We start from the raw sequence: 21,602 nt of genomic DNA, 5'->3' as shown, positions 1-21,602 counted from the left end.
CCTTTGCTACCTGCATTCCTCCCCCCTGAGCTGTGAATTCTGTGCTATACTTCTTGGAGGTGTAGCACCGAATCTCATCCCTGGTTCTCCAATGCCTTTTTCCTCTGGATTGTTAGTTAAGGATCATATTAAAGCATATTCAGCTGACAATGACAAGAATCCTCAAACAGGTCTATATACAATCTGGATGTTTGAGGGGGCTGTTACACACACCAGTAGGGGCTCTTTGTGTTCCTCCGTGCCCTGCCCCCATGCTACTTTCCCATCCCCCTTTATTTCAGGGACTGTCTGCAACCCTCCTACTCCCTCCTTTGTGCCAGGAGTGCTGAGAGTTGCCATTCGTTCCCCCGGCCCATGCCAGGGGCTCTTTGTGACCCTTGTTCTCTCCTTTCCACACCATGCCCCCCTTTCCCTGTGCCAGGGGCTATGTGTCCCCTCCATGTATGGGGTTCTCTATGTGTCCCCCATACCAGAATTTCCCCCTGCCAGGGTTCTGTACTCCCATTCTTCATTCTCTCTTGACCCCCTTCCTTTCATGGCCCCCATTACAGGGACTCTCTGTGTCCTCCTTTCCACCATGTGCCCCATTCCCCCCACCTCATTATTTTACTGTTGGCTGAGAGATGAATCATTCTGGGTGTCAACATGTTAAGATCTATCAGGAGGATGGGCAGAAATGTGATTGGTGGTGGATATTGTTATGCTCTGTAGTGTTAATGACTGTCATCAACTGATTCTTTGATCTGTAGACAGTTACAGAGATTGTTGAAGATGTTGGATCTGCAAACCAGATGCTGGAGTCTCCATGTGTCCCCCATTTCACTCCTTCCCGTTTTCCGATTTTCCCAAAGATCAGTAGCGTTCTGTCCAGTGATGCCTAGGACATTCCCTGAAATTTTGAATGTGATTGATTGGTTTTGGTGTTCAAAAGTTACTACATTACATCCAAACAGACACACTGAAAATTTCCATCGAGTGGCTTCACTTGGCCAAAAAATGTTTGCGAACCCTTGCCTCTATTATTATTATTTTATTTATATTAAACTATACCATTCATACTTCATACAGTAGTAATCAGCATTATTTTGTGAGTTTTGAGATATGTTATAACATCACCTGTAACAACTTGTGTGTCATCATTTACATTGCAACAACATTAACCAAAAACGACTTATTTAAAAAAAAGTCCTTTAACTGATAACAGCTCATAATTTTCAACACTTCTAGATAATTACGTATAAGATATAACATATATGGTATACTTAAGTAGATTTGTGTGTTTCTGCCTGTCTGCTTATTGATATAAAATGTATAATATACACACACACGCGCACACTTTTATAAAAACTTCAGTGATCCTTACTAATCATGGTGGGGTGGGGGACTGCATGCCCTGGAATTTAAGGGCATAAAACTCCTATTTCATATTTGAATACTGATTTAATTATAGCATGTTGAGACCTTTCTACTTTTTGAAGTTTTTAAAAACTAACTTACTAGTAGGGCTGGTCAAATATTTGTTAGTAACATATGACAAATAGTAGCAGTGAATCTGGTGATGTCTGAGAGTTAAGAAAGTATTATATCAGATACTCGGAACACAATTGATGGATTAGTTTTGCCATTTGAAGGGTTAGACATTTTTACCTTTTTTGTTCTTTAAAGTTTAAATTTTGCACAAGTGGATGGTGCTTGCATGGAAAAGATTTCTACTTACCCATGATCTTTGCATTTGATTTTTAAGCCCTGATAATTGAACACTGGAAAATAAGTGTGTGTGTGTGTGCACACACTCACACGTCTTCATAGGAAAATGAAGAGAAAGCAGCCACTAACATTTGCAACTGAGGTTTTGAGGTATGTGACTCATGACAGACGTCTGGTAGTTGCACATTGTGGGAAAGAATGAATAGAGGAAGAACATCAGTCTTTTGTTCTCTATGTGCAGTAATTGGTTTGTTATTATCAGTACAGAATAGACTTGGTTTATTTTATAGTGTCTGATAGTCCCAGCTCCTTTTTTGCATTTTCACTTCCCCATTTGTTTGAAAAGCATTTTTCCAGATAATACTGTCTTGCTTTGTTCTGCACAAACTTGTGTGTTAACAAAACATTACAGCAGGTACAGAAACTCAGTCTCTAACCTGATGAGTATTTTGCTTACACTGCACTTCAGGAAGTATGATCAATGAGTGAAATTGAAGACTATTGGGCAACAAACCAAGTGATTGATCTAAACTCATAGAATCATGGATTTTAAGGTCAGAAGGGACTGTCATGATCATCTAGTCTGACCTCCTGCACATTATAGGCCACAGGACCTCACCCATCCACTACTGTAATAGACCGTAACCTCTAGCTGAGTTACTGAAGTCCTCAAATCATGATTTAAAGACTTCAAGTTACAGAGACTCCACCTTTTGGACTCCACTCTTGTCAGCAAGTTAAGGAAGTATGGGCTGGATGAATGCACTATACGGTGGGTAGAAAGCTGGCTAGATTGTCGGGCTCAACGGGTAGTGATCAATGGCTCCATGTCTAGTTGGCAGCCGGTGTCAAGTGGAGTGCCCCAGGGGTCGGTCCTGGGGCCGGTTTTGTTCAATATCTTCATAAATGATCTGGAGGATGGTGTGGATTGCACTCTCAGCAAATTTGCGGACGATACTAAACTGGAAGGAGTGGTAGATACGCTAGAGGGCAGGGATAGGATACAGAGGGACCTAGACAAATTGGAGGATTGGGCCAAAAGAAATCTGATGAGGTTCAACAAGGATAAGTGCAGGGTCCTGCACTTAGGACAGAAGAATCCAATGCACCGATACAGACTAGGGACTGAATGGCTAGGCAGCAGTTCTGCGGAAAAGGACCTAGGGGTGACAATGGACGAGAAGCTGGATATGAGTCAGCAGTGTGCCCTTGTTGCCAAGAAGGCCAATGGCATTTTGGGATGTATAAGTAGGGGCATAGCGAGCAGATCGAGGGACGTGATCGTTCCCCTCTATTCGACACTGGTGAGGCCTCATCTGGAGTACTGTGTCCAGTTTTGGGCCCCACACTACAAGAAGGATGTGGAAAAATTGGAAAGCGTCCAGCGGAGGGCAACAAAAATGATTAGGGGTCTGGAACACATGACTTATGAGGAGAGGCTGAGGGAACTGGGATTATTTAGTCTGCAGAAGAGAAGAATGAGGGGGGATTTGATAGCTGCTTTCAACTACCTGAGAGGTGGTTCCAAAGAGGATGGTTCTAGACCATTCTCAGTGGTAGAAGAGGACAGGACAAGGAGTAATGATCTCAAGTTGCAGTGGGGGAGGTTTAGGTTGGATATTAGGAAAAACTTTTTCACTAGGAGGGTGGTGAAAGGCTGGAATGCGTTACCTAGGGAGGTGGTAGAATCTCTTTCCTTAGAAGTTTTTAAGGTCAAGCTTGACAAAGCCCTAGCTGGGATGATTTAATTGGGGATTGGTCCTGCTTTGAGCAGGGGGTTGGACTAGATGACCTCCTGAGGTCCCTTCCAACCCTGATATTCTATGATTCTATGAAATAAATTCAATATGTGTAATCACCCAGCCACTCCCAGTCTCTGTTCAAACCCAAGTTAATGGTATCTAGTTTGCATATTAATTCAAGCTCAGCAGTTTCTCTTTGGAGTCTGTTTTTGAAGCTTTTCTGTTGCAAAATTGCCACCCTTAAATCTTTTACTGAGTGGCCAGCGAGGTTGAAGTATTCTCCTACCGGTTTTTGAATGTTATGATTCCTGATGTCAGATTTGTGTCTATTTATTCTTTTGCGTAGAGACTGTCCGGTTTGGCCAATGTACATGGCAGAGGGGCATTGCTGGCACATGATGGCATTATCACATTGGTAAATGTGCAGGTGAACGAGCCCCTGATGGCGTGGCTAATTTGATTAGGTCCTATGGTGGTATCACTTGAATAAATGTGGACAGAGTTGGCATCAGGCTTTGTTGCAAGGATAGATTCCTGGGTTAGTGTTTTTGTTGTGTGGTTTGTGGTTGCTGGTGAGCATTTGCTTCAGGTTGGGGGGTGTCTGTAAGCAAGGACTGGCCTGTCTCCTAAGATCTGTGAAAATGAAGGATCGTCCTTCAGAATAGGTTGTAGATCCTTGATGATGCGTTGGAGAGGTTTTGGTTGGGGGCTGTAGGTGATGGCTAGTGGCGTTCTATTACTTTTTGTTGGGCCTGTCCTGGAGTAGGTGACTTCTGGGTATTCTTCTGGCTCTGTCAATCTGTTTCTTCACTTCAGCAGGTGGGTATTGTAGTTGTAAGAATGCTTGATAGAGATCTTGTAGGTGTTTGTCTCTGTCTGAGGGGTTGGAGCAAATGCGGTTGTATCTTAAAGCTTGGCTTTAGACAATGGATTGTGTGGTGTGTCTGGATGGAAGCTGGAGGCCTGTAGGTAGGCATAGTGGTCAGTAGGTTTCCGGTATAGGGTAGTGTTCATGTGACCATTGCTTATTAGCACCGTAGTGTCCAGGAAGTGGATCTCTTGTGTGGACTGGACCAGGCTGAGGTTGATGGTGGGATGGAAATTGTTGAAATCATGGTGGAATTCCTCAAGGGCTTCTTTTCCATGGGTCCAGATGATGATGATGTCATCAATGTAACGTAAATAGAGTAGGGGCGTTAGGGGACGAGAGCTGAGGAAGCATTGTTCTAAGTCAGCCATAAAAATGTGAGCATACTGTGGAGCCATGCGGGTACCCATAGCAGTGCTGCTGACTTGAAGGTGTATATTGTCCCCAAATATGAAATAGTTGTGGGTGAGGACAATGTCACAAATGTCAGCCACCAGGTTTGCCGTGACATTATTGGGGATACTGTTCCTGATAGCTTGTAGTCCATCTTTGTGTGGAATGTTGGTGTAGGGGGCTTCTACATCCATAGTAGCCAGGAGGGTGTTTTCTGGAAAATCACCGATGGATTGTAGTTTCCTCAGGAAGTCTGTGGTGTCTTGAAGATAGCTGGGAGTGCTGGTAGCCTAGGGCCTGAGGAGAGAGTCCACATAGCCAGACAATCCTGCTGTCAGGGTGCCAATGCCTGAGATGATGGGGCGTCCAGGATTCCCAGGTTTATGGATCTTGGGTAGCAGATAGAATACCCCTGGTTGGGGTTCTAGGCATGTGTCTGAACAGATCTGTTCCTGTGCTTTTTCAGGGAGTCTCTTGAGTAGATGGTGTAGTTTCTTTTGGTAATCCTCAGTGGGATCAGAGGATAATGGCCTGTAGAATGTGGAGTTAGAGAGCTGCTTAGCAGCCTCTTGTTCATATTCCAACTTATTCATGATGACGACAGTATAATGGTAGTAACATTTCCCTGTCTCTACTGGAAATACTTTGCATCCTAGATCTACGTTAGGCTTTTTTATTGCTGCATCACAATAACGGCTCATAGTCATCCTGTGATCAACGAATACAGCCATCTCTTTCTCGTCTTCTGTTGCTTCCAACTAATATGTTCACAGTTTATAGCAAAAATTCTTGTTGTTAATCCCTCAGTTCATGACCTTGCACTCTGCACTATTAAATTTCATCCCATTTCTATTACTCCAGTTTACAGGGTCATCCAGATCTTCCTGTATAATATTCCAGTCCTCCTCCACATTGACAATACCTCCCAATTTGTGTCGTCCACAGATTTTATTAGGACACTTCCACTTTTTTTGCCTAGGTTAGTAATAAAAATGTTAAATAAGATTGGTCCCAAGACACATCCTTGAGGACTTTCACTAGTAACCTCCCTCCAGCCTGACAGTTCACCTGTCAGTATGACTCATTGTAGTTTCCCCTTTAACCAGTTCTTTATCCAACTTTCAGTTCTTATATTAATCCCCATCTTTTCCAATTTAACTAATAATTTCCCATGTGAGACTGTATCAGATGCCATACTGAAATCCAGGTAGATTACATTTACTGCATTTCCTTTATCTAAAAAATCAGTTATCTTCTCAAAGAAGGAAGTCAGGTTGGTCTGGCACGATCTACCTTTTGTAAAAATATGTTGTATTTTATCCCAATTACTGTCAACCTCTATGTCCTTAACTACTTTCTCTTTCCAGATTTATGCTATGAGGTCAAACTAACAGGTCTGTAGTTTCCCAGAGCGTTTTTTCCCTTTCTTAAAAATAGGAGCTATGTGAGCAATTCTCCAGTCATAGGGTACGACCCCCAAATTTGCAGATTCATTAAAAATCCTTGCTATTGAACTTGCAATTTCATGTGCTAGTTCCTTTAATATTCTTGGATGGAATTTATCCAGGTCCCCTGATTTAGTCCCATTAAGCTGTTGAGTCTGATTTCCACCTTGGATGTGGTAATTTCTACCTCCATATCCTCGTTGCCATTAGCCATCCTGCCATTACCCCAAGCTCTTCATTAGCCTTATTAAAAACTGAGGCATAATATTTGTTTAGGTGTTGGGCCATGCCTCGATTATCTTTAATCTCTACCCCATCCTCAGTGCTTAGCGGTTCCAATCTAGAGCGGCTCTTCTTCGTTTCCTCAGTTTTTTCCTGTACCTTAAACAATGTAGATTCCATTAGCCCAAAACACGTGCCTCCCTAGATGAATTCTGTCTTCAGTTAGGCGGCCTGGTTAATTGATATTAAGAATGGCTGATTAAATGGAGAGGGTCAAGAGATTACCATGGAAGGGGACATCAGATGGGGCATTTTGGCTGGCACTCTATAGATTTAGTATCTGAAGGATGTGTGTTCTCAACAGTGACTTCGCTCTGGTGCTTGCTTCTCCCCAGTAATCCATCTGAGTTCAGATCTGTTGACCGTCAGGGTTTTGCTTAAGGGGAAAGGGAGTTTATAATGTGGATGAAATATTGTTTATAGTGGATATGTCTTTCAGTGCTAACTTTGCTCAACAAGTTAAGTCTTTTTTTTAAATATTGTACACTGTCAGACACACAGTATTGAGGCACTCATAAATTATAATGAATATCAGAGGAAAACAAACACATTTTCCTCTTGTGGCAACACTGCACAACCTTCCCTGAGTAGGGCTTCTCAATTTCTCATGCTAAGCTTCTCAGCTATTATACATGATGGCCTCTCAGGTATCCTAAACACCCAGAAGCTCTGCATACTTGTTTACTAGACTGAGAGGCACAGCCTTCAGTGGACTAAGAGTCTTTGGAATAGGGAGACTCAACAAAGGAAAAATCAAGGCTAACATTTAGGAAGAGTGACCCTTCTCTCTCTCCTCTTTCACCCTGATTTCTTTTTCCCACTAGCGTAGGCCTTTGTGGTGCTTAGAGATCATTTGGATGATGCCTACTCCACTCCTGTTAAGCCCAAGAAGCCATCTGTACTTAAAATAATTATAAAACTTCACCTGCTCTACCAGCCAAGGTTAATTCTTTCACCCTTCCTCTGACCTGTTTGGTAGCTTGTATTTAATTAGGGCTAATCTTCTAACAAAACAATTCCCCTTCTACCTATGACTTTTTTTTCTGGTCATTTAAAAAATCCTGCTGCATCTGACACTGTACTCTAATCTCACGGGTCCTCCCCCAGACCACCAAAGTAATCCATACAAATCTTCTGTGTTGGCCTTCAGACCTCTTTCCAGGTGTGTCATCCCACTACCATAACACTATTTAAAATAATGTCCTCAGCTGAGAAACTGGAGTCCCAAGTTTGCTGTCACCCCAGCATTTCCCTTAGGATAGTTCCCCTGGTGGTACTCATGACTGTTCATCCAAATATAGGAGTTCCAATAGCTGTATCTATTTTTCCTGCAGTGTAGCTCTGTTTACAGTGGCCAGTGTTCTTTCTCGTCTTTTGAATTTGACTAATTTGTGTTAAGCTGAAAATGACAAATCTGTGAGGTTCTTTATATCTTACAGTTTCTAAGCATCTTTCTTGTTGTTTCATTATATTTCAGTATTTTGAGCCAGTTGACACTGGTTCAAAACTCAGGATTTTAGGGTCAGTGTTGTCTGTTATTTCAGAAACAATTTGTTTTAGTTGTATATGCAGTTGGTGATATTTAACTCTTTTATTAAGTGAAAATGATAGCTTAAGCCAGTTTGTAATCTCAGACAAGCAGAAGTGACATAAAGGTAACGTCAGAATAGCACTATAGAGAGTTACTTGGTATACTGTAATTCCATTAAAATGCATGACATTAATATAAATGACATCATCTGGTTTATTTCTTACGTGTTTGTCACACACTATGTAATGTTTATGTAATTTGTTCTGAATTAAAGTACATTGTGATGGCCAGATATTAATCCATAGCTTTGTCAAGTCACATTACTTGAGATACATTTCAAGAGTTTCATGTTGTCAGATACTATTCCTTTTTGGCATTTTTATATGGTTAGCACATGTGGTGTTGGTCAGACAAAGTATTACTAATAGACAAAAAATTTACAAATTATTTGAGATTTTGGAAGAGTTGCTTACTATACTATTATTAGTTCAGAATGCCTTTTGTATCTTATATATTATATAAAATGTTTTTAAAGGGGCTCATAGAAACTTGGTGTAATCAATCTTAACAAACCCTCCCTAAGAATATTTGAAAATATTTGTTTAAAATTATTACACGCACACACAAACACACACACACACACAGACTAATTTGTGTTGAAATGAAAATGACAAATATGTGATGTTCTTTATATCTTATAGTTTCTAAGCCTCTTTCTTGTTTGATTATATTTCAGTATTTTGATCCAGTTGACACTGGTTCAAAACTCAGAATTTATATATATATATGTGTGTGTGTGTGTGTGTGTGTGTGTATATATATATATATATATATATATATATATATATAATATAGATGCACAAAATAATTTTTAAACAAATATTTTGTGTGTATGTATTGTGTGAGTGCAAATGTATATGTATGTATTGTGTGAGTGGAGTTAGGGTGAAATGCACCCATGTCAACAGGACCCACTTAATGACTATGTACCACTTGTATCCTCAAAAGAAAGCTCTAGTGGAACTTAAGTTGAGCATAGGGTTTGTGCTGGCCTCTGATCACTGATGATTTTTCTACCCTTCTACCCTAAAAAATAATATTTCTTCCATGGTGCGTGGCGGAGTGACTTTAAATAAAATATTTAAATCAAGTGGAGGCTTTGTAAAACTAAATTGAAAATTTTTGTTAGTGCAACTTGAGGTTAAAATTTATAATGAACTACTGTAAATTATATTATATATAATATACAGGGCTGTCCCTAGGGGAATGTGGGGCCCAGGACAAATCAGCCCCCCTCAGTGGCGCGTGGGGCAGTAGCTGGGACCCCGGGCATGCAGCAGCACCCCCCGCACCCCTAGTTCCTGTGCCTGTGTCTTCTGGGACCAACTGTGCTGGCCAATCGCACTGGCCTGTGGGGCTCCCCAAAGTGCGGGGGCCCAGAGCGGTCGCACCGATTTGCCCTACCCAATGGATGGTTCTGATAATATATATAATGCCACTTCTGGTGGAGTATTTTATTTGAATTTTACAAAACTGCTATAGATAAAAAACAAACATTATTAAAAATTAAGGCCCTGAACCTGCAAATACTTAAGTAAGCATATAACTTTACTTACATGAATATTCGCATTGACTTCATTGGGACTCCTCATATTCTTAAGTTAAACATGTGCCTAAATGTTTGCGGCATTAGGGGCTGAAACTAGTTTTATTTTAAAACCCTTTTTAATGGCATAAAATATTTTCATTTAAGAACAGCATTGCTTTAGCATTTACAATGTTATTTAGACTTTCAACACGTTACCACAATTGCTGTAAAGTTTCTTATACACACAGAGCCAAACTTTTAAGAAATAAGCCCATACTTTTGGTGTCTAAATGATGGTAGAGCACAAGTGAAAAAGAATATAGTCCCAACCAGTAATTTATATATATGTATATATACTTGGGTACTTTAAAAAGTCTGAAAATGGTCATGAGCCAAATTGAGGAGGAGGGAAATTTAAACATAAAATTATGAACAATAATGTGAAATTAAGAATGCTCTATTAGATATCACCAAAAGCCCTACAGTTTCACAATCATAAAAGAACAGTTCTTTGAGTCACCAGACTGTTGGGAAGATGAAAACAGAAATAAAAATATTATATAATACAAATCGAAAAATGGGGAAGCTGACAGCAATGTGTACAAAAAAAAATGAAACTAGCTTAGGAACTGTAGAGAGAGACTGGAATGGTAAGTCATTTTCATAAAACCCTTGAGGCTCGAGGAGAGAACCCCCAGGATAAGAGGGATAAATTCCAGCCTACATGCACAAGCTGTGGAAAAAGTGAGATCCTAAGAGATGATGCTTGTCTAGTCAGAGGCACACGGTGCAATGGATGTGTGAAATGTGGACATTTTGCAGGTGCTTGCTGCACCAAGGCAATCAGGGAATTGACTCTCATTACAGACTTTGGTTACAATCCTCGGCCATTTCTAAATAACTCCAAACCAAGGTCGAAGACTTACCTTTTGACTGAGAGAAGCTGTTCTCAGCTGAGATGGATGAGTTGCTCCATTCAATGAAAGATTCTGAAGCCACTCTGCACACTCTGGGGATCTACACCCTGCCTGCAAAGTCGAGGTACCAACCTTATCAGAGGTTCAGAGACTCCTCTTCTAACTGACAGCAGCAATGACCATACGAGAACCAAAGATGACATCAACATTTGCAGCAACAGAGAGCACCTCAATCTCAACCGTCGACTTCTCAATTGGCTCCATCCAAGCCACAATTTTGGAGTTTTGGTCGAGGGTCTGGTCAACCTCCCTCTCCAGGCAGTGCTTTTACCCGATCCATCTTCATGCTTTGGTCATCACCTTTGTCCATTCCACCACATCTGGGTGTCAATAACCATGGACCAATTGATGTTAGAGATTGTACGATCAGGATATACCATCCCCTTTACCTCCTGACACCTACCCAACCCTGTCCTCCTTCAGGGATCCCTCTCACGAGCACCTGTTACACCAAGAAATTCTACAACTAGGTGCCGTGGAATGAGTACCTTCGCAATACAGGGGGAAGGAGTTCTACTCCCACTACTTCTTGACCCAGAAGAAGAATGGGGAATGGAAACTTATCTTGGATCTCAGGAATCTCAACATGTTCATACACACACAAGTTCAAGATGGTCACACTGGGCATGATGCTTCCAGCGCTGTAAAAGGGGGACTGGTTTTCAGCCCTCAACCTCCAAGGTGCTTATTTTCATAATACCATACACCCTGCTCAAGAGTTTTCTCCAAAACCCTAGCGGTTGTAGCAGCACGCCTATGCAAACAGGGAATAATGATCTTCTCAAAACCCAATTCAACAAGAAGTACTGGACACAGTCCAGATGACAATCACACTATTCAGGGATCTACGGCTACAGATAAACGAACAAAAATCCACTCTAATCCTTGTCCAACAACTGGACTTCATCAGGGCACATCTCGATGCCAAGGCATCCCTGCTCCTGAACAGATTCACAACTCTGACAAACCTTATCTCAGAGGTAAGAGTCAGCCCCCAAATACTGGCTCGTACTGTTCTGCAACTGCTAGGACACATGGCAGCCATAACATTTGTGGTATGACATGCACGACTAAATAGGCGCTGCCTACAGGGCTGGTTGAGCTCGGTATACGTACACAGACTGCACGAGTGACTTACAGTACCACCCTGTGTCCTGGACAATCTACACTGGTGGACAAGACCAGAAAATGTATGCATGGGCATCCCATTCCAACAGGAACCCCCATCAGTAGTAATCATGACAGATGGCTCGCTGATAGGCTGGGGCACCCATATATATCAGCACACGGGGTTTAATGGCAAAGGGGGGTAGAGTCATGAAAAAAATCAGCAGACTCCCCCCGTAAAGACTTGAAAAAAAGGGCTTTGTGTCGTTGGCCAGCGAAAGGGGTTCCCCAGTGTGGCCACCTCAGTACTGAGGGCATCGGCAGCTCTGAAGCATGGTACCCAGAAAAGGACCTCCTATGAACTCTGCTGCACCACCTGGAGAAGCCAGGGGATCAGGCTCTGAGGCAGTGGTACAGTCCTCTAAGGAGAGAGGCAATTACCATACTATCTCTAAAAGAGCAGCACAGCGAAAACTTTCAGTATCAGGTGCGACAAAACTTCCATTTAGGGTGCTCTCACCTTCTCAACCATCGGTACTGACAACATACCATGGACACTCCTCCGCAGTACTGAGTGAGCCCATGGTACTGCTTGAGCTCCAGTATCCTGGAGACGTGAAGGTTGGGGAAGAACTGGGCCCCGGTACCAAGCACATTCCGGCATCCGGAGTCGCTCTCAGCACTGGGCCATGTACCACCAATACCCCAGTCAGTGCCACCCATACCCAGTGACCTGTCTGACAGTGGCCAGGAGGAGGTCATTCCCTGGCCCCTCTTCGTGGCCCACTGTCACAATATAAGGGTCCTCGTCAATTCCATCAAGCTGACCCACGATCGTGATACAGCCCCCTGGGGTAACCCCACTGCCCATGCCGCCCCCCGCCCCTGCATGGCCATATTGCAATCCTTGGGTGGCGTACACATTCCATATGTTGCGGCCATCCAGGGTCTCTCAGAGAGAGTCCACCAGATGGTCTCCTACAGTCTGGCTATCCAGAGCTCCTGAGCCAGGGGAGGAGAAAGCTTTTTCAGAACAGGAGGAAGGGCTCGAAGGGGAAGCTACCCCACAGCAAACTTCTCCTCATCTCCACCAGATTAGGCTTTAATGCCTCTCCTCCATCACTAGGTGATGATTTTAAGAACTTTCTTGATCTTACCAAGAGGGTGGCAGATGAGCTGCAGATTCCCCTACAGGAGGTGGCAAATACACATCACAAGTTGGTGAATATTATGCACACCTCCTCCTCATCCAGAATTGCCCTCCAAATTAATGAGACAATTCTAGATCCTGCCAAAGTCATCTGGCAGACATTACGTTCCATCACATCAACCAGCAAGAGAGCTGACAATAAAAAGCACTACATCCCTCCCAAGGAGCAGACTTTCTCTTTCAACATCCGCAACCCAACTCCATCATAGCGATTCGGTAAATGCATGAGGCAAGCAAAATCATGCCAAGTCGACCCCATATGATCAGAGGCTTGGGAGGATGGCATATTTGTTGGTGACATTACAGTTTAGAGTCACGAACTACCAAGCTGTCATGGCCAAATGTGATTTTATTAATTATGGGAAACTCAATGGGTTTCTGGAACATTTACCAGAGACACAAAAGGAGCAGTTTCAGTCCATTCTCAGAGAGGGTCAGTTAATGGGCAGAATGGTGCTAGAGACAGCACTGGACGAAGCCGATACAGCAGCCTGCCCGATCTCCGTGGTAACGAGGCAGGCTTCTTGGCTACATCTTTCTGGGTTGCCAAAAGAGCTGCAGAAGATCTCCAGTTTGAAGGGCCCAGGCTCTTTGCAGAGAAGAAAGATTTTTCTCTCCACACCTTGAAGGATTCCCAGGCCACATTACACTCCCTAGCAATCTACACTGCGGGACAGAAGAGAATATATAACCGCAGCACAGGTCACAACCGCCTCAATACCTACTATCTCAGCACTGTTACGAGCCGCAGCATAAGAGGACCAGGTCTCAAAAGTGGAAGTAGTCATCACCCCAGTCCGCAACCTCTCAGACTGCCTCTTTTAAGCACTTTTGACGGGTTGGATGAGGGCCTGAAAAATTATACCTTGTAACATCAGCTGCCATCTACACACCTGTTATGCCTCTTCGGAAGTCGCCTGGCCCTTTTTCACAGCAGTTGGGAGAATATCATCTGTGACAGATGGGTCCTGAAGATTATTTCGAAGGGTTACACCATTCACTCCTCCTCCCCTCCCCCCCCCCCCAGTCCCAATCATCCTTCCCTGTCCCTCTTCAGGGTCCCTTCTCACGAGAACCTGCTTAATCAGGAAATATATCATTTGTTATGCCTAGGGACCATAGAATCAGTCCCGATGCAACTCAGGAGCAAGGTGTTTTACTCCCATTATTTCCTGATCCCAAGGTGAAGGGAGGTTGGAGGCCCATTCTAGATCTAAGAGCATTAAACAAATACAGGAAGAGACAGACGTTCAAGATGGTCACACTAGAAACTATTATTCCAGCTCTAGAGCAAGGAGATTGATTTCTGGCCCTCAACCTACAAGATGTCTAGTTCCGTATCTCGATACAACCATTGTTCAGAAGATTCATTGGTTTACCTTTGGGCAGGACCATTATCTCTACAGACTGCTCCACTCAGGTTCTCTCCATCATAGCAGCGCACTAATCCTGGTACAATGACTGGAGTTTATCAACACCAACCTTGATGCAGTACAAGCGAGAGTGTTCCTCCCCCTACACAGACTCACCATCCTGGGATGGATGCCTTCCTAATAGGCTGGGGAACTCACTTACACAACCACAAGGTTCAGGGCAAGTGGCCTTCCCCAAAAGTGACCCTCCACATCAATCTTTTGGAGCTAAGGGCTGTCAGGAGCGCCTGTGCATACTTTCTGCCTTTCATCAAGAACACCCACACGAAGATCATGATGGACAGTATGACGTGTATGTTTTACATAAATCGCCAGGATAGTGCCAGATCTCCCTCCCTCAGCACTCAAAGCACTCAAACTTTGGAATTAGTGCATCCATCATGATGTGCTCATCTCAATTGTCTATCTACCAAGGATACAGAACGTGACAGCTGACAGTCTGTCGGAATTTTTCTCACAACCATGAATGGGAACTGAACCCAGAGGTGCTTAGAGATATATTCACCCTTTGGGGAACCCTGACTATGGATCTCTTTGCTACTTACCAGAACAAGAAATGTCCTTGTTACTGCTCCAGGGACAGCCTGGGGAAACTTTCACTGGGAGATGCCCACATCCTCCCATGGGACAGGGACCTCTTGTATGCCTTTCCCCAGTTTCCTCTTCTATCCAAGATCCTGTTGAACATTCAACAAGACAAAGTGACAGTTATTCTGCTTGCCCCTCCTGGCCAAGGCAAGTTCCTCTTTGGCCCATTCTTCACTTGCTCTCTCAAAACAATGGGCTGATCCTTCACCCCAACCTGCAAGTCCTCTGCCTCCAGCCTTGGCTGCTTTTTGGTTCCAAGGCTTAGAGGCAGAATACTCTTATGAGGAGAAAGACATGTTGTTGCATAGCCGAAAGTTGACCACTCTACGTACTTACTTACAATATGGAAACGATTCCAAGTTTGTTGTCATTCTAAGCACATAGACCCAACCTCATCTTCCCTCCCTCTGATTTTAAAATACATTTTAGACCTCAAGAGATCAAAACTCTTACCTACCTCTCTTAAGATATATCTTGTGACAAAAATGGCTTTCCACCGCCCGGTAGATGGATTCTCAGTGTTCGCTCATCCACTGACACATAGATTCCTTAAGGGCATTGGGAATCTCTTCCCCCATGTGAGACCACCCGCTCCAGCCTGGGATCTTAACCTAGTTCTCAGAGCTTTGACTGGACCTCCCTTTGAGTCTATGGCCACTTGATCTCTCTTACACCTTGTCCATGAAGACAGCATTTCTAATTGCCATCACCTCAGCTAGCCGCATAGGAGAAATAGCAACCCTGATTGCACACCCACCATGCCTGGTCTTTTTTAAAGACAAAATAGCTCTGAGGCTGCATCCCAAGTTTCTCCGTAAAGTTGCCTCCCGCTTTCAATATGAATCAACAGATCCATCTTCCTGTTTTTTCCCCAAAACCGCATTGACTCATTAGGGAGGCAATTCTGCATATGTTCGATGTTAGAAGAGCACTAGCTTTCTACTTGGACTGGACTAAGGACTTCCGGAAGTCCCCTAAACTCGTCCTTTTGCTCACGGAAAGATCCAAATACTCCACAATATCAGCTCAAAGACTATCCAAATGGGTCTCTGATAGCATTAATCACTGTTATCAAGGGCACAACCTGCTGCCTCCGTCCAGAGTCCATACGGACTCCACTAGGTCAATTTCTACCTCAGTCACATTCTTTAAAGATATCCCTATCTTGGAAATCTGCAGAGCAGTAACTTGGGCCTCTACCCACACTTTCACAGAACATTATACGATTGCTGGAAATTCAGTCTCTGATGCCGTTTTCGACTCCACAGTACTCTCTGTAGTAACAGACTCCACTCCGAACTCCCAGCTCCAGTGTTGAGTACTGCTCGGCAGACACCTACAGTGGAGCACCTGTAGCGACACTACTTGAAGAAGAAGAGGAAATTACTCGTTTTGTGTAGTAACGATGGTTCTTCGAGATGTGTGTCCCTATGGGTGCTCCACAACTCGCCATCCTCCCCACTACTTCGGAGTTCTCCATAAGGGCTCTGCGGTAGAGAAGGAACTGGGGCTGGGGGCAGGTTTGCCTGCACAGTGCTAGATTGCCTCCCTCATGGTCTGCCTTGAGGCTGAGTGCATGTGCGGGCTCAAGGACACTGTTACCAAAAATCTCCAATTAAAGTTGCAGGGGCGCAGATACATCTACAGTGGAGCACCCATAGGGACACACATCTCAAAGAACCATTTCTACTGCACAAGGTGAGTAGCTTCCTAGTCTAGAATCTGGTGACCCATGTTCGTGCCAAATTGGATGGAGGAAAAGAATGAACAACTCCAGCTGTTGTAAAGAGAGAGAATTCAGCTCCCAGATTCCCTGAGAGTTCAACAGAAACAGTCAACATTTAGTTTGTTGCTCAGAAGGAACAATGAAAAGAGTAAACTCTACAGATGGCAGATGCAGAACAAGAAGACAACTCAAGGATTCCACACCAACCACAGCCAGTCATTACAATTAATGGACAGCCAGATGACCAAGTTGCTATGTGTTTGAGTCATGTAATTAAAAACTAGTAGGATTCAGAGACATTCAGCAGACTGTTACATACTGAACATCAAAGTCAGTATGGTAGTGTAAATACTGTAAATGGTAGGAATGTAGAGTTTAAAGGAGTTCTGCCACTAGTTGGCATTGTGTGCAAATACCATATTTAAGCTAACCTGAGCTATATCTGGCAGAACAGTAAAGGATTTTATGATGAAGTCATCTGCTGTGTGTAATCTCTTTGACCAGCCCATATCTGGTACAGAAGAACATGATAACGATGTTGCTTTTTAACTGGGGAAAAAAGCTAGTGTCATGTCAATATTTTTAAAAGGTAAACAGGATGACCAAGGTAGCCTTAGGGCAGTTAGCTGGACACTGATCCTTGGTAAAACCATAGCAAGTTTGAAATGAGATGTAACCAGTAAATAGTAGCATATTAATGCCAGCCAACATGGTTTTATGGAAAATAGGTCTTGTTGATGAGAACACAGTTTTTGTTGATAAAGGTTACTGTCTTGACATAATATTTAGACTTTCTGTAAGGCATTTGACTTAGTTCTGCATGACATTCTGATTAAAAAAAGAAACAGTTACAAAATCAATGTAGCTCGTATTAAATAGTTTAAAATATGGTTAACTGATGTATTGCAAAAAGTAATTGCATATGGGAAATCATAATCCCACAATAGTGTTTCTAGGAGGGGATCCTGGAGGCGACTGTTGTTGTATCAATGCTATTCAGTATCTTTATCAATGATCTATTAGAAAATGAAAAACTGTCACTGGTAAAATTTGCAGATGACACAAGTTAGTGGAGCGTTGAGTAGTGATGGTGACAGATCAGCTATCCATTTAACAACATATATTTAAATACAGTCAAATGCAAGGTCAGGTGTCCAGGAACAAAGAATATGAGCCACACTTACAAGAAGGAGATCTGTATCCTGGAATGTAGCAACACTGAACAGAATATTAGGGGTCATGGTAAATCAGTGTTTTTCAACCCTTAGGGCACAACCCCTGTGGGGGTCCCACATTTTATTATAATCTAAAACTAAGAACATTTAACTCTCCCACTCCCTGAACATCCTTTTACCCTTTCAAGTTCATGTCAATCTCTCAAAACAAATAATATTGGCTTATTGTTATTGATTTTTTAAAATGTTTATAGTAAATGTAAAGGGCTTATGAAAAAATATTTGTCTTCAAACAACAGTCCCTAATCTGAAAGGGCTGCATCAGATATCCAGTTGAAATGACCTTCCAATGTGGTGATCCTCCTAAGATGGTGAACGTGATTCTTGGATATATAAGCAGGGGACTATCAAGTAGGAGTGGTTAGTTTTGGTTTCTACTCTTCAGGAAGGATGTTGAAATATTGGAAAGGGTTCAGAAAAAAGTTGCAAGGAAGAATCCATATGTGACAAACACGCCTCAAAGTGATATATTAAGGCGTTCAATCTGTTAATGTAAGAGAAAGCTAAGAGATGGCTTGATCATAGTCTACTACTAGCTACCTGTATGTGGAAGAGAAGTTTTTTTAATATAGTAAAAAAACGCATAATGAGATCCAGTGGTTGGAAGCTGAAGCTAGACAAATTCAGATTAGAATTAGGGCATGCATTTTTAGAGGGTAATTAGCCTTGGGGATAATTTACGTAGGTAGGGATGTGTTATATTCTCACTTGATGTCTTTAAATCAAGACTGAATATTTTCAAGATACAGTTCAAGCAGAAGTTGTGGTCTTGATGTAGAAATTAGTGGGTGAAATTGTTTGGCCTACAGTATGTAAGAAGTCAGACTAGATAATCATAATGTGTCAATATGGCCTTAAAATCTGTGACTAGTTCCCTTTGATTTAGAACTGCAAACTCGGAAGGAGGAGTATATCCTGGTAGACAAATTTCAGCTTTCTTTGCTTATGGAAGTTCAGTACTGGAAGGTGGTTTTGGTTGAAAATCTAGCAAAGACTTATTTACTTAGTGTTTGGGTTTGTTATTCTCACTGTAAGGGTGTTAATAAGGCTTGTCTTTTTCAGCATAGATTAGCATTTTAAGTGTGAAACTTCCTATAAAAAAAACTCTGTAAAATTTTAAATTCTGACAGGAAACAAATTAAAGAATCAAGTAGAAAACATCCACTCTAGAAATTAAAGACTATAACATGGGAAGAAAGTAAGAATTAGCAACATGTAAATAAAAAAAATCCAATTTATTTTTAAATCATGATTTAAATAAAAATTGCTTTAAAATATTTTATTCACCCTGCCACTGACATATCAATAAATCAAAGATAGGATTCAAAAGTAAGAAAAGTATTCTGTCCTTACGGAGGCCATGAAAATACTTTGCACTTATCTAGTTAGCTGAATCTGAGGATTTCATGCCATTTTGTAAACACTAATTGAGCCTGGTAACACCCCTATGAAGTTGGTAATTATTGTGCCCATTACACAGATGGGTAAATTGAGGCAAAGAGAGGTCACATTTTGCCCAAAGTCACATAGTGAATCAGTGAGATAACTGGGAATAGAACACAGGAGTCCTGATGGTTAAAGTCTTTTTTCTAACCACTAGATCCTTGCTCTCGAGAACTGGAACAGTAGATTAAATAAGGCGGTTGTACCCTGATGTGATAAATTTGCTATAGGCCTATAAAACTGTATCAGAATTTGTGTGTTGAAAACTTTTCACTTGCCTGCATGTACCAGTAGATGTGTTTCTGATTTGCAGGCAAATATAGGATTTTGTGCATTCATTTAACTTTTGAGCAAAATTGCAGGCACAACTCTAATGGCCTATAAAGTATTGTTTTAGAAATGTAGTCATATACATTTTAGGGATAGTGGGGACTGTAGTTGTTTTCCTATTGTTGGCCATAGAATCATAGAATATCAGGGTTGGAAGGGACCTCAGGAGGTCATCTAGTCCAACCCCCTGCTCAAAGCAGGACCAATCCCCAATTAAATCATCCCAGCTAGGGCTTTGTCAAGCCTGACCTTAAAAACTTCTAAGGAAGGAGATTCTACCACCTCCCTAGGTAACGCATTCCAGCCTTTCACCACCCTCCTAGTGAAAAAGTTTTTCCTAATATCCAACCTAAACCTCCCCCACTGCAACTTGAGACCATTACTCCTTGTCCTGTCCTCTTCTACCACTGAGAATAGTCTAGAACCATCCTCTCTGGAACCACCTCTCAGGTAGTTGAAAGCAGCTATCAAATCCCCCCTCATTCTTCTCTTCCGCAGACTAAACAATCCCAGTTCCCTCAGCCTCTCCTCATAAGTCATGTGTTCCAGACCCCTAATCATTTTTGTTGCCCTTCGCTGGACTCTCTCCAATTTACCCACATCCTTCTTGTAGTGTGGGGCCCAAAACTGGACACAGTACCCCAGATGAGGCCTCACCAATGTCGAATAGAGGGGAACGATCACGTCCCTCGATCTGCTGGCTATGCCCCTACTTATACATCCCAAAATGCCATTGGCCTTCTTGGCAACAAGGGCACACTGCTGACTCATATCCAGCTTCTCGTCCACTGTCACCCCTAGGTCCTTTTCCGCAGAACTGCTGCCTAGCCATTCGGTCCCTAGTCTGTAGCTGTGCATTGGGTTCTTCCGTCCTAAGTGCAGGACCCTGCACTTATCCTTATTGAACCTCATCAGATTTCTTTTGGCCCAATCCTCTAATTTGTCTAGGTCCCTCTGTATCCTATCCCTGCCCTCCAGCGTATCTACCACTCCTCCCAGTTTAGTATCATCCGCAAATTTGCTGAGAGTGCAATCCACACCATCCTCCAGATCATTTATGAAGATATTGAACAAAACCGGCCCCAGGACCGACCCCTGGGGCACTCCACTTGACACCGGCTGCCAACTAGACATGGAGCCATTGATCACTACCCGTTGAGCCCGACAATCTAGCCAACTTTCTACCCACCTTATAGTGCATTCATCCAGCCCATACTTCTTTAACTTGCTGACAAGTATACTGTGGGAGACCGTGTCAAAAGCTTTGCTCAAGTCAAGAAACAATACATCCACTGCTTTCCCTTCATCCACAGAACCAGTAATCTCATCATAGAAGGCGATTAGATTAGTCAGGCATGACCTACCCTTGATGAATCCATGCTGACTGTTCCTGATCACTTTCCTCTCATGTAAGTGCTTCAGGATTGATTCCTTGAGGACCTGCTCCATGATTTTTCCGGGGACTGAGGTGAGGCTGCCTGGCCTGTAGTTCCCAGGATCCTCCTCCTTCCCTTTTTTAAAGATTGGCACTACATTAGCCTTTTTCCAGTCATCTGGGACTTCCCCCATTCGCCACGAGTTTTCAAAGATAATGGCCAATGGCTCTGCAATCACAGCCTTTGTCACTCGCTCTCCCCAACCCTCACTCACTTGCTCATTTTCACCGGGCTGGGGCAGGGGGATGGGGTGCGGGGTTGGGGGGACGTGACGATGAGGGCTCCAGCTGTGGGTATGGGTTCTGGGGTGGGGCAGGAGATGAGGGGTTTGAGGTGCCGGAGAGGGCTCCACGCTGGCGAAGGGGGTTGGGGTGTGGAAGGGGGTATGAGCTCTGGGGTGGGGCCAGAAATTAGGGGTTCAGGATGCAGGAGGGGGATCCGAGATGGGGCAGGAGGTTGGGGTGTTGTGTGTAGGGGGGTGAGGGCTGCGGGTACGGGCTCTGGGGTGGGGCCAGAGATGAGGGGTTCAGGGTGCAGGAGAGGTATCTGAGCTGGGGTAGA

At 43.1% G+C, this 21,602-nt stretch overlaps 1 protein-coding gene across 26 annotated transcripts in view; it reads left to right on the top strand.

Annotated features, from left to right (window-relative positions):
- Positions 1 to 21,602, top strand: part of SUPT3H (SPT3 homolog, SAGA and STAGA complex component) — a 461,776-nt gene that overhangs the window by 186,754 nt on the left and 253,420 nt on the right. The gene's annotated exons all lie outside the window — the stretch shown is intronic.

The sequence above is a fragment of the Chelonia mydas genome, chromosome 3, assembly GCF_015237465.2.
Source record: "Chelonia mydas isolate rCheMyd1 chromosome 3, rCheMyd1.pri.v2, whole genome shotgun sequence".
NCBI classification, from domain to species: Eukaryota; Metazoa; Chordata; order Testudines; family Cheloniidae; genus Chelonia; species Chelonia mydas.
The sequence above is the reverse complement of the archived record's forward strand: the minus strand, read 5'-3'. Positions and strand labels throughout refer to the sequence as shown.